This window comes from Arvicola amphibius, chromosome 2, assembly GCF_903992535.2.
Source record: "Arvicola amphibius chromosome 2, mArvAmp1.2, whole genome shotgun sequence".
NCBI lineage: Eukaryota > Metazoa > Chordata > Mammalia > Rodentia > Cricetidae > Arvicola > Arvicola amphibius.
Window position 1 is genome coordinate 151,302,449 of NC_052048.2, and position 6,000 is coordinate 151,308,448.

Here is a 6,000-nt window from a genome sequence, read left to right on the forward strand (position 1 = left end):
GGACAAAAAACTTGGAGGAATCAAGCTGGAATTGACCAGGAGCCTCCTTTCTGAGGACCAGCTCTGCAAGAACCTTAAAGTGCTATTCAGTTCACCAAGGGAGAGAACCCAGTGGGAAAGCCCACGAATCACAAAGATGAGCACGGCATATGCCCAATGGAGCAAGAGTGACATCTTTACTTCTGCAGACAGTCATCAGCTGACTGGCCATAAGGCCACACTGGAGAGAATTCATGGCTAATATTGCAAATAGCCAACTACTGTGGCTAGTACAGCCACAGATCCTGGAGAGGAAACAACTAACACCATTTCCCCTAATCCAATCAACTTCTAACCACACTCTAAAGACTCACATCCATATAAGGGCAGATCGCACCCCTCAAAGGAGAAGCTTCTTTTTGCAACAGATGGAAGCTATTACAAAGACCCACAATGGTCAGAACACAGAGAACAAGTAACTATGGTGACCACCCCAAATTAGTACAGCTACAATTCCACCTCTACATGTAAGGCTCAGGGAAAATTATAGAAAAGGGGGCAGAAAGATTTTTAAAAACCCAGAATCAAGACGCCCACTGAGGGACAGTGTCCTTTATACATGGCAGGGGGAAGGCATCCATGAAGTCACAACAATATGGCTGCCTAAATAAGCTGTGCCTAATGACATCACCAGATGACAAGCCAGCCTGGATGACGATGCTACAGGAAGGCTGGGGGGTGTCGGAGGAAAGAGAAAATGAGCATCAATCAGCTTTTTCAAAGATGAACTCAATCCCAACTGGCCAGCCTTAAACCCATGCATGTATGAGAAACACAATATGAATATAGAATTTAGTAGGGTACATGCATGTGTGACAGTATTAAAGAACCCATGAATTTGAGAAGGAGTGGGAATGGAGAACAGAAAAGGTTGGAGGAGAATGAAAATGATATAAATACAATACTCATGTATGAAATTCTCAAAATAAGTAAACAATCCCTTTTTATCCGCAAGTTGCTCAACAAACACTAAAGGCAGTAAGAATAAACTTTATAAACAGGTAAACTGAGAAATACCAGGTAGGCCTTGGTCGATTCAGATAATCCTGGATTGTTGGCCCTGAAGACTGGATTGGACCCCTTGATCGAGCCATCGCTATTGGGTTCATGTAGGCCTTGAGGAAAGAACAATTAATTCCATTAAAATAACCACTAAGAAAAGACACTTATGTTTAGCAGCTTTAGTATAAATGACTACTATATCAAACTAAGCATGAACAAGTTGACTAATGAACTTACTACAAAACTCAAGTTAATCTTCTACATTGCCGTGATTATTTGTGAGGTGTAGTTACTCCGTAACACACGCTGCAGCTGTTTTAACAGACACCTGAAAAACAATGACGCCCCTCACCTGTCGAAGTCTTTAGGGTGACTTCTCCTGGAACCCAATAGCCCAGAGAAGGTTATCACACTATGTTATTTGCAAATTAAGAAACCCACTTCCAAAGAAACAAAAATAATCTAATTCTGCCTTACTGCTGAGTTGTCTAGTCCATAATAATGGAAATTTTATTCTCAAATTAACAAACAATTAAGTTATATTCAATAACAACAACAACAATACAAAGAGGACTTCATAAAATGGTGGCCAGTCACAGTGGCACATACCTGCAATTATAGCAGTCAGGAGCTAGAGGCAGGAAGGTCAGGAGTAGCTATGTGACACTTTATCTCAAAACAAGACCTCAAATAATTTTTAAAATATATGGATGTTTTGCCTGCATGTCTTTCTGTGCACTGTGTACATACAGGACCTGTGGGGGTCAGAAAAGTGCGTTTGATTCTCTGGGAATAAAGTTACAGATGGTTGTGAGTTACCAGGTGGGTGCTGGGACTCAAACCTTAATCACTGAGCCATTTCTCTAACCTCCCAAAATAATTTAATATGTGCAAGAAATAAATGTGCCCCAAATAATGAAAAGACAATTTGCAGAATGAGAAACCATATCCTGATAAAAAGACAACAAAACAACTTATTATCTAATTTAAAACTGAGCAAAAAACTTAAAATAGGTATTTCTCCACAGACACACTGTCAATGGTCAATAAACACAAGAAAGAGTGTTCAGTATCAGTAGGAAGGCTATTTATTATCAAAGAACCAGAAAATCACAAGGATTGTTACAAATGGGAAGAAACTGGGGCCCTTTGTGCACTGTCGGTGGGAGAATAAGACAGAATAGCTGTTAAAGAAAATAATTTAGTTGCTCCTCAAAAAGTTACATACAGAATCAGCACACAACCCTCCAATTCGAGGGACTACAGATCCCCACACAAATGCAAAGCAGACTCTAGTAGACCACCAGTGCTCTCTGCAGCAGTCAAGACACACAACAGTCAAAGGGCAGAACACAACAAATAGCATCCATGGGTGACTAGAAAAAAAACAACACACCCCCACTCAATTTTCACAAATTCGAATTCTAATACTGTATCTGGATGGGTCTTGAAAACAGCTATGCTAATGACGTTAAGACAAACACCAGACAGCATCACAGTTCCACTTCTGGGAGGTGTCTGTAAGAAGCAAATCCATGAGGACAGGACAGAACTGGGCTTACCAGATGAGAGAAACTTGGGGCTATGGAAGTTCTGAAGAGGCTGTAGAGCACTGCAGCTAATAGCAATGAACTACACTTTAAAATGCCTACGGTTGCCGGGCGGTGGTGGCGCACGCCTTTAATCCCAACACTCGGGAGGCAGAGGCAGGCGGATCTCTGTGAGTTCGAGACCAGCCTGGTCTACAAGAGCTAGCTCCAGGACAGGCTCTACAAACTGCAGGGAAACCCTGTCTCGAAAAACAAAACAAACAAACAAAAAAAAACAAAAACAAAAAAAAACAATAAAATGCCTACGGTTGCTGGGCATAATGGGACATTTCTTTAACCTCAGGAAAAGGAGGCAGGATAATTTCCGTGAGTTCAAGGCCAGCCTGGTCTACAATAGTAAGTTACAGGACAGCCACAGCAACACAATGAGACCTTGTCTCAAAAGGGGGAAAAGTAGTAAATTTTATGATGCATGAAATACATGAAACAACTTATCAGCCTCCACCGTTTTCCTTTCACACCAACTGAAATGCTCAAGAGAAGCAGTTAAATGAAATATTTGTCAAGAGTATGTATATACAAAAACAAGATATGCTAAGGATGGGGAGATGACTGGGTCTGATCCAGAGATTACAGGCAGGTACCACATCTGATTTTACAAGGTACTGGGGTCACACACAAGGCTTTGTGCACATTAGGTAAGTTAGCATCAACTCATGTGGGAGCTACATTCACGTCCACACAAACACACACATGGTGTGGGAGGGCCTTCTGTATATGTGTTGCTTTTATTGGTTAATGAATAAAGAAGCTGCCTTAGCCTGTGATTAGGTAAAATAGAGCTAGGTGAGGAAAACTAAACTGAATGCTGGGAAAAAATAGGTGGAGTCAGGAGCCACCAGAGGAGAAAGGCGCTCGCTGTCAACTGGAACCCTTGCCAGTAGGCCACGAACCTAATGGTAAAACATAAAATAATGGAAATTAATCCTAGATGTAAGAGTTAGCTAGCAATACGCTTAAGCTATTGGCCAAACAGTGTTGCAAATAATATAGTTTCTGACTGATTATTTCAGGGCTGAGCAGCCGGGAACAAACTAACAGCCTCCCGTCAACACACACACACACATGAATCAATTAAAAAAAAAAACACGCTCTGTATTTTACAGTTACTATAAACGAACATTTCAGAGACCATTTTTCTCCTCAAAAATACTGAGATAAAATAAAGCAAAAGTTTGTTTAGTGATAGTTTTTGGTAGAGATGCTGATTTACTAAAATTGGCTATAGATACAACCTCTGTTTTGTTTCGAGACAATCTCCCTAAGTAGCCGCAGTCTGTTCATAACTCTCATGCCTGTGCCTCAGCCTGGGATTATGATCATACACCACCATACCTGGCCCAGTCTCAACCTCCGGATCCTCACACTCAGTTTTCCCAAGTGTAAATCAAGTTGATAAATGTTTAAATGATAGAAACTTAGGTTAAAGATAATTACTCTCAGGTTGATTTTAAGGCCTTTCTCTTACTTCTTAACACTGTGAAAGAAACAAAGAAATCACTGTATTTGCTGCACTTTAACAAGACCTGTAAAAATGAAGAACATTTTGACCTTTGTAACAAATGTGACAGATTTCCAGATTTCTCTGATGGAGTAAACAATACAAAACCACAATGAACAGCACATGCTGAAAATTACCTCCACCAAGACAACACTGCCTAATTAATTACTTGGAACAATCCACAAATCTGATATAAATTTCTTAACAAGCAGGAGTGTTACAAGCTCTCAAAGTCAGGAATATTTAGAGAATCAAGGCAAGTTACATTTATCAAATGCAATGCAAAATTTTAACAATTTTAAAAAGTTTAACAATTGTAAAGCAGTATGATTCATATACATCATGGCATAATTATTTTTTAGCTTAGGTATATATACTTGCTTGTTTATGTATCACATGTGTACAGGCATCTTTGAAGGCCAAAAAAGGCTAACAAATCCTTGAAACCGGAGTTATTAAGTGTGAGATACGGGTACTAGGAACCAAACCCAGGTTCTTTCCAAGAGCATTAAACACTTTTTTTTAAATGGTTCAACTTTCATTTTTCCTTTTTTAAAACTGTTTTTAATGAGTTATATATTTTCTCCACTCCCCTTCCTTCCTCCCTCCACCCTTCTACCCTCCTCCATGATCCCTACACTCCCAATTTACTCCGGAGATCTTATTTTTCTACTTCCCACGTAGATTAACTTATGTCTCTCTTAGGGTCCTCTTTGTTGTCTAGGTTTTCTGGGGTTGAGAGCACTAAATACTTTTAACTGAAATCATTTTAGTAGTCCCTAATGGTAAAACATTTAAAGTTTAAAATTGTAAAAAAAAAAATATTTCTAAAGAGTGCAACTATATAAAAGGACCACCCCAACTAAATTACAGCAGCAAAAACTGAAAACACTTAGGCCATCATCAACTCAGGATTCATGAAATATACTGAAAGTATGCCCCTTAAATGAGATATTATGTAGTTACAAAAAAAAAAAAAGAAAAAGAAATAGATCTATAGTTTATGATTTGGAAAGATGTCCAAGGTGATAAAGTGAAAAGCAGTTGCCAAAAAATAAAAAGGCATTTTAATCAATACCAACAACCAAAAAATGAATGCACGTGCACCAAATGAGAAGACATTCCCCTCAACTGTTTTATCATTGTAAATATTTATTTGCCTTACTGTTTGACTGTGTGTGTCTGTGTGCCTGTAGAGGCCAGGAGGATGCTGGATCTCTGGATCTCTGAGTTAGGGAAGGGCTGTGAACCACCTGATATGGTCTCTTCAGGAGCAGTGTGTGCTTTCAACTGCTGAGCCATCGCTCCAGCCCATTCCCTTCACCATTTTATATGCTTAATGGCTCAGTGGGTAAGAATACTGACTGTTCTTCCAGAAGACCAGGGATTCAATTCCCATAACCCACAAGGCAGCTAACAACTGCCTGCAACTTCAAGATCTGACACCCCCATTCAGACACACATATAGGCAAAACCCACTAATGCATATAAAATAAAAATAAATTTTTTAAAATATTAATTCATTATCTTGATAAAAAGGAATACTAAGGGCAGGAGAAAAAGCATCTGCTGCCCTCGCAGAGGACCTGGCTTCAGTTCCCAAACCTCACGGCAGCTCTCATCTGTCTTTAACGTGCATTCCAGGGAATTCTACACCCTTTTTGGTCTCTGGTGCCCAGTACCCATGGACGTCAGAATGAGGGCTGTGGATGGCCTGATGTGGCTGCTGGGAATGGAACTCCAGTGTTCTGCAGGTGCAGCATGTGCCAAGCCTGGTGGCTCATGCTTTTAACCCCAGTATTCCAGAAGCAGAGATGGGTACAGGTCAGCCTGGTCTACAAAGTTCCA